A 9,102-nucleotide genomic window follows, 5' to 3' on the forward strand; every position below is an offset into this window, starting at 1 on the left:
AAAAATTACATTTATATTTTTCACAAAGTCCTTAGTAATACCCATATCAATAAAAAAAATGCGAGGTACAGATTTTTCAAAATTTACAGTCAATTTTTGTATGGACAGCTGTCAAATTTGTATGGAGAACTGTATGGACGAACCGATGACTTCTTTGTCCACATCAATGTTTCAGGCATATAAAAAATGCCAAAAAACTGCAGGTTTCGTAGAAAATTACTCAATTGTTTTCTATTTTAATTTTATGTTCTTGAAAAAAAAAATTTTTCGCTTCATAATTTTTCAGGCGATTTTGAAAAGATATAAACTTTATAAACTTTGAATAATATTTCCAACGACCTAACTCTAATTGCAAATTTTCACATAATATATTATTTTTATAAATTCATCAAAAAAAATTAAAAGGGCTCCACAATGTTTACAAAAAAGAAAATTTCATGTTATCCTTCTGATAAAATCTTTTTGTTTTAACAATTACATGCAACCAGATAAAACCTAGAGTAGAGTCGACAAATTGCTCTACTATAAATAACCATTCCTTCAATCTCCGTTCTCCCCTCCGGCTCTGACGAGGCATTATTTATGACGTAATAGAAATAACTCGAAAAGGTGAAAGTACTTTCGTGCCCCCCTCCAGCGAGTCAGCAGGATTTTTCCGACTCTCATTTCCTGAACCACGCATCGGATTTCCCGGCTTTTCCTCTGGCGCTGTGGAGTGTCATGCGGGGAGTGCGTTTATTGATTTTCGTTCTCCGCCAGGATGCTGCACGTGGAAACGAATATGAATCACACTCAACTTTGAGGGGTGAATGATGGAATTGGGGGAGGAAGCGACCCTTTTTCTCTGATTTTGTGTCAGTTGCCGAAGGAAATCGTATAAGTTCCAGGAAATAAATTGAAATTGATGAAGAAGAAGTGTTTCATCTCAAGGGATTACGTTCTTTGTTCAATTTTGTTTCGTAATTATGCGCCAAGTGTTAATGATAGGTCAATTTGATCTGATCGCAGGAACTGAAAAACTACACGCTGACAGAAATCGCAGTGCGCAATGTTTGCTTGCAATGTATACTATTTGAGTTAAATGCTATAATTACGCGAAGGTATTTTTCTACACTGCCAGTATTAACGTGTGAGAAACTATTCTAATGAGTCTATCAACGATGACGCGGTGACGGCGACCAGCCCTTCAGGCTAACCCTGAAGTTTCTTACCGTGTGAAATGAGAAACAAGAAACAAGTGTCTGTGCTGTGCTTTATTTGCCTTGAAAAAGTACCATTATTGGCTAATGCAGATCTCTATGCTGTGACTGACTTGCGGTTGTTGGTGGATTATTGAGTTGATGCAGTTCAACACCATCACGCTGAACAACACCAAGAAATTCAGCGGTAATTTTTTCTTTGAATGAATTTAATATTGAAAAATATTAAGGTTTTTTTTTAATTTGAACAGTTTTTTTTATATTCTTTAATAATTTTAAATTCTAAATTCTATAGATTACTCAGAATGCCACTGCACCCATAATTACCACAACTTTTGGAGTTAATTCTAGCCAATGAAGCAAGATAATTCACTCAAATTTTCCCACAATGCACAACCATTGTCCGGTGATTAGCCCTAATGATGATGGCTTCTGTCCGTCCGAATAGCATCTTCAGCTTCTTTTGGTCAATCCCAGGGTCTCTCGCCACTTTAACACTATTTATCCAAGCCGCATCGTGTAACATTATGGCACCCTTGAGAGAAATAAAAAATGAGCTGCCCAGCAAAAAAAACGCGCAATCGCACCCGTAAATTAAAATGCAAATTGTACGCCCTCTTCAATTGCTCCTCGTAAAGCCCTCAATCTGGACACTTGAAAATTGACCATTCATGTAGATTGCTGCTTTCATTCATTATTCGCGTAGCTTCATGGGCTCATTCATTCATCAGCTGGTGCTCTTTTCGAAGACCGGGGTCCCCCACATAGTTATGGAAATTGAAAGATTTCATTTTGGATCTTTTTGCACACAATGGCACCTGCGATCACCACCACTTCCACGATAAGTCAACGCCACAAGTGCCCACAAAACTCCCGCCCCTCGCAAAGACATTTGTCTCTCCGGCAGTTAGTTGTTTGCTCACGCAATTATGCAGGTGGTCTCGTTGAAAGAATGGGGGGTCTCTTGAGTCAACACTGTTGTGTAGTGCGTTCTTGACCGAAACGGCGTTGCCCCATGCTGTGGGAAATTCTCACGACTCTCGAATGAACTTTGGTGACTTCTGTTTGAAGTAACTAAGTGTTAAACGGTTATTTTTCTTGATATTTTATCGAGCTAACATCATCTCTGCGAATGTTGGTTAAATGTGTAGAAATAAAAATTTATTGATTTCACAATAAAATTCAGACAAATACTTGCTGTTGGTAGCATTTTGCAAACCTCATTTTAAATTCTTTTGCATTCTTCAGCAACCAAATATTCAATCAGTTTTTGAAGTAAAACTACAATTTCGAGGAGAAAGTTTGAGGATAGTTTCTGGAAATGCAGTTGAAAGAGTGCAAACCTCATTTTAAATTCTTTTGCATTTTTCAGCAACCAAATATTCAATCAGTTTTTGAAGTAAAACTACAATTTCGAGGAGAAAGTTTGAGGATAGTTTCTGGAAATGCAGTTGAAAGAGTGCCATTTCGAAAACATAGCAACATGAAAATAGAATTAAAATCACATAAAATAGCAATAAATTCTGAATAAATGCTTAAAACATTATTCTGTTTTCGGCAAACATGTGTAATTATAACTCTTTCAGGCAGACAAATATTTTGTAGAATCGGCCTGTACGAGGTTTGATTCAACAAAATTTTTATTGAATATTTATAATCAACGCCGGTTTTGCTTGAAACAAACCTTGTTAATTCCACAAAAATCTTTTATTATTTTGAAAAAGTTGCTTTGACGTTTAGCGTTGATTCAACAAAAATCTTGATTTTCAAATCAACAGAACGTTTTGTTGTTTCAAATATGCCTTATTTTTCTGCGTGTTAAAACACATTTAAGAGGTACAATCCAGACTCAATTATCCGAAGCCTCGATTATCCGAAATTTCGATTATCCGAAGGTTTTATGGGACTACGGATAATCGAATCACGAAGAAAAAAAATCTTTTTTTATTTTCTTATTTTTAACATGAAATTCGAGTTCTGCTACCCCATTTTAGTCAAATTTGAATGGTTGATTGCCCGTAAAATTAAAAAATGCATTTTTTTCAATACTTCATCACCGCCATTTTGGCCACCATCTTGGATTTTACAACTCTAAATCACGTTGGAGTAGTTTAAGGGTTTTTCTAAAGCTCAACAATCAAAAATAAGATAACGATAAAAAAAATCGTGGTTCGATTGTCCAAAGTTTCGATTATCCGAGGTGAAATTTTACCCAGGCCTTCGGATAATCGAGTCTGGACTGTAACACTAAAAGTGCATCTTACGCACATTTTTGAAAAAATGTAGTATATTTTCGACAATCTTTCATGATATTTTCTTCTCTTAAACTTCGTCAAAGACACCCAATCCCTAAAAATAATTTAAAAAAATAGTGTTTGGTTGATGCTCTGTAAGATTATCACCCTGTTTTCCATCCTTTTTGTTGAGCCAGACTCGATTCGTGTAACTTCAGTAGGGGTGGCAGAAATTGGGGTGAAATTGGGCCAAAAGAATTGTATGCGGTTTTTGCATTATCTTAGAATCTCATCAAACTTAATTCTGTAAAATTTTACCCGACTTTGCTGAAAAAATCACGTTCTTCAAACATTTTTTTTCGTTATCAGTCTGTGCGACTCCGGTCGACGACGGTGAACAATAAACATAACAAGCAAATCCTGTCAATATAACAGATCTTTGAGGTTACTCAAAAGGTTACTTTTCAAAAAACATGTCTCAGAATCCTGTTGATGGATATTAACCATTATTGGTTATATTATGTAAAACGTCCTGAAGAATCATAGAAAAAATATTTTCAGATACATATTTTTGTAAAGGAAAAAAGCAACAAAAAAATAAAGTGAGCTCCTTTAATTCTTCTTATAGGTCTTAATCTATGAGGAAACTTTGTAGAACATGCTCAACGTGCAAAACACGATCCAGTGAAAATAGAGTTGTATGATTTCTAGATAAGATTGTCAAAATAACCTACTTATCATGGGTTTCCTATGAGATAGGACCTTTTGAAAATTCAGTCTAGAATTGTGGAATAAAAATAAGGTGAAACTTTACAAAAAAAAATGTTGTATGTTGTAAATGCTATAGAATTATTCTAAATAAACATACGCATCCATTAAATCTCTCTTTCTGAAAAAAAACATGGAGGCACCATAACATTTATACCGTAAACTGGGGTCAATCGGGACACATGGGGCGAATTGGGACAGCAGTTTTAACCATGTTGGAGCACAATATTTTGATTTTTCTGGTTGGTTTCGGTTAGAACAGACTCAGGCCAACAAAATGTGTACATCCATTTCCAATTTAAAAGCTTTAAGTGCTCTAAAAACTGCTGTCCCTATTCAGACTGTAGTCCCGATTCACCCCAGATTACGGTACTCGAAATTTATTATGATTTACCAGAAATGAACTGAAATATTATTCTGAGAACTGCAGCGTGTTTAAAATCCCAATTCTTATAGAACAAAATAAGACTTCATCAGGGAAAAATGCTTTCAAAATGTAGAGTTGTGTATTTTTAATATTCTGAATACAATCTGTCGTTAATCCTACCAAATTTCAAGGAAATAAATTTACTAATACTTCCTACCGAATTGGCCGTAAAACTCGCGCAAATTCAGTAGCCAAGCATTAACAAAGGAAACCCCGCCGGAAATTTGCAGATAAACGTTTTGTAACCACAAAGTGATAATCTCCTGTGTTGCCATTCCAATTCTAAACGCTTCCCGGGTTAGTGACACTAGAGTAGTGCAGTAGCACCACCTGCCATTCTCTTAATTTGTAACCCAAAGAAGGTCGGAAATTTGAAATTGAAAACGAACGCAATAAAATGCAATTTAGGGCAGTTTTGTGACCAAAACCTGTTAAGAGTGTGTAAACCTAGGTTAACCGCAAAGGTTTTCGTGATGAACTCAACCGCACAGCAATGATCATTCATATGAGCTTAACCTTCATTAGATTTGAGTTCGAAACCGCTGCCATCATTGTGTGGCAACTCTCGGAACTACAACAGTTTGACTAAGTAGTTGGAGATTTTCGTACTCGATTGTTACTGCGAGAGACAACGCCAGTAAAGTATGGGAATACCATTCAACAAAATGCGGTGTTGTTTTGAGTCAAGATTTTCTCACATTAATTACCCATTTATCTGAATACGCAACGGCTCTAGGTTTTAAACTTGTTTCCAACCTTAGTAGAATCGCCGAGGGTGAATTCCTCCAAGTTTTCAGTTTCGTTGCCACATTATGTCGTTTTGAGTGATTGTTTTGGAAAATATCTCGCCCAAATAAAAACAATGGAAAATATTAATTCAATTAAACTGACCCACTTTTCAACGCGGCGTAGATTCCGATTACGTGAAACTCTCCCAAATTGTCCAGTGTCGTGTTAATGAGGTACGATTTATCGCACTTTGAGCGCTGAGTGTCACTCTGTTAGAATAAATTTAATCTCCGATGACAGATTCTTCCCGCCCTGGCGTGACCGAGTTTTGGGGAAGGAACGGCAGACCGATAGACGGTGTTAAATAATGCCATTACAAAGCCGCTAAATGGCTTTTCCTTCTCCGGCGCGCGCGCGTGTTACATCAGACTGTCTTGCCAGACGCTTAGTCGATCTCTGTGTGGTGTGTTATTGGAAAGTTGCAGTCGGTCGGTGGCGGAGCGCAAGTCGTTTATGTTTGGGAAGCATGCATTTTAGACAAGAAACACACGCGCCTTCGGCAATTTGTCTGAACATGTGTGCGCAACCGGTGTTTAGTGATCTTGGGTGCTGCGAAAGGTTGCAATGTGGTCGAGTTTGAAGTTAGTGTTGGTTTGATAGGGGAGAACTACTTGTTTTCAGCAATATTTTCCAATCATTGCAGAACATGAATGAAACTCATGGAATCGTGAAAATTTGTTCATGAACTTCGTGAATAATGTTCAAAAATTCATGATATAATATATATTTTAATGCTAGTATTATGGGCTATTGAATCATTACATAAGAATATACCCACCTTTTCTAACATCGTCTAAGTAAAATTTATTGCTCTATATGCTGGTAAAAAGACCATATAAATCACTGCACTGTCTCCTAACACATGAAAAAGAAGCACATTTCCACCCGGTAGTGTGTGACGAGGAGCAAAAAAAACGGCGCTCAACCTCACGTAGAGAGAATAACAACAGGAAAAACAAAGCCCGCTGTCCCGGCAGAGGTGCTCGCTCCCGTCGCGATAATCGCGACTTGTCGTGATCATCTTATGCTTTGCTCGCGGGAAATCGCTGCGACGTCATCAGTTGCGGTTTCGTTGTATAGGGTAAAAGATGCAAATTTCATCTCTTTAAAAAAAATCAGTCATTGTCATTTGAAAGGTAAAAAAAGGCATGCTTTTCAAATATTTGTAAATATTTAAATTTTCAATATAAAATTGTGGATATTTTGTTTATGGAAAATAAACATTTTCTTGAATTAATCTGAATTTGTGCTTTATTTATCAATTTGTTACTTGTTACTTGTTACTTGTTACTTGTTACTTGTTACTTGTTACTTGTTACTTGTTACTTGTTACTTGTTACTTGTTACTTGTTACTTGTTACTTGTTACTTGTTACTTGTTACTTGTTACTTGTTACTTGTTACTTGTTACTTGTTACTTGTTACTTGTTACTTGTTACTTGTTACTTGTTACTTGTTACTTGTTACTTGTTACTTGTTACTTGTTACTTGTTACTTGTTACTTGTTACTTGTTACTTGTTACTTGTTACTTGTTACTTGTTACTTGTTACTTGTTACTTGTTACTTGTTACTTGTTACTTGTTACTTGTTACTTGTTACTTGTTACTTGTTACTTGTTACTTGTTACTTGTTACTTGTTACTTGTTACTTGTTACTTGTTACTTGTTACTTGTTACTTGTTACTTGTTACTTGTTACTTGTTACTTGTTACTTGTTACTTGTTACTTGTTACTTGTTACTTGTTACTTGTTACTTGTTACTTGTTACTTGTTACTTGTTACTTGTTACTTGTTACTTGTTACCTGTTACTTGTTACTTGTTACTTGTTACTTGTTACTTGTTACTTGTTACTTGTTACTTGTTACTTGTTACTTGTTACTTGTTACTTGTTACTTGTTACTTGTTACTTGTTACTTGTTACTTGTTACTTGTTACTTGTTACTTGTTACTTGTTACTTGTTACTTGTTACTTGTTACTTGTTACTTGTTACTTGTTACTTGTTACTCGTTACTTGTTACTTGTTACTTGTTACTTGTTACTTGTTACTTGTTACTTGTTATTTGTTTTTTTTGGAATCCGTAAATTAAATTTACAAAAAGTTTATTTTCAAGAAGAACGTTGGAACTTTAAACATTACCAGCCCAAAATGACAACCTTTACCCTTCCTCTTACTGTGTAGAAGCTCCCTTCGTAAAAGCGGGACAACTTCCACAAGGGAGATGCATCTCGGCTGCGGTGGTCGCGCCTCTCCCAGCTTCCATCCGGCAATCAATTAGCGGGGTACTGTTATGTAATGACATATTCTTCCTGCTACCGCTGCGCCGATCTCTGCTGTGCTACAAACCGACTACTCTACAGACATTTTGTAAAAGTTGTGCTGGCTCTGGTGTCGATAATTACCCGTTCATGGGCCTATGGGGAGCTGGACCGAACTTACGCGAGCAAAGTCATGTTGAGTAATCGTCGTCGTCGTCGTCGAAGGGCTAGAGTCTCGCGATCTTGCCGCGATCGGTTCCACTCTTTCCCGTGCGACTAAAGTCACGGCTTAGCTGCAGGGGCTTTTTGACGGCACCTTAGCGACTTTGACGGGAGTACGTCGGATATTAGCTAGATAATGTATACAACGAGAAACCGGAACGGTTGACAGTCCAGCAAAATCGTGGCTGCAGGCTCAACTGGGAAAAATACGTCAATCATATGCGAAATGTTGGTCATTCAGCTTCCTGTAGCTTGTTGACATAGATTGCATTATATAAGAAGAAAAAGAATAAAAAGTCCATTAAAGAAAATTTCCCAAATTCCTCTCTGAGATCGATTACAAAGTCTGCCAAAGCACGCTCGTAAGCAAATAAATCTCAATTACAATCCTCTTGAAAACACTTGAACCAACAAACTGGAGCTGTTTTTGTTCACGAACGAACCCCGGGGAAGAAAATTTATGGAGCCACACTGCCTCACTTCCGCGATGATGTTTGATTAGACCTTAAGTGCGTGTGCCCGACTGCGTACGTCTTTTATTGGGTCCAAGTTTTAGGTCAACTTCTGGGTTGCCATCAGGGCCAGGCACGCCTGCCGTCCCTAGTTAATATTCAAATGAAAAACGCATAAAACTCATTCATGACTTCCTCCTTAAATCAACGATCTCAATGAGCATCTAATGTGGAGTACGCGTTGATCATGAATGGAACTCGTCAGATTGAAGAACACATAAAAATTCAATTTAGGGAATTCTAAGAATTTAACAATGTGGACTTTAAACCCTTTATTAAGCCTCTCGAGTTATATAAATTTTCATGGTTCAATATGATTTAGAGCAATTGCAGCCCAAAACAGGAATTTTTTAGGTATTTTTTTCTCGACCCTCTCCGATTTCAATGAAACTTTGTAGACATGTTATCCTAGGCATATATAAGCCATTTTTGTGTATATGGAGCCAGTTACACTCGATAATGACATTTGAGAAGGGCGTAAGTGTTTTAAATATTTTTGTATTTCGTAATTTAAATATTGCTGTATCTCGAAGCCGTTGCATCATATCAAAAAGTGGTCAAAGACAAACTTGTAGGAAATTTGACGGGCTTTCCGAAAAAAATACACTGAAAGAAAAAAAAACACTCCACTTTTATGAGATTTTTTGATTTTTAAGTTTAAAAGTCAAATTTGAAGGTGAGCCCACGATTTTAT

Source organism: Culex pipiens, chromosome 2, assembly GCF_016801865.2.
Source record: "Culex pipiens pallens isolate TS chromosome 2, TS_CPP_V2, whole genome shotgun sequence".
Taxonomy (NCBI): Eukaryota; Metazoa; Arthropoda; class Insecta; order Diptera; family Culicidae; genus Culex; species Culex pipiens.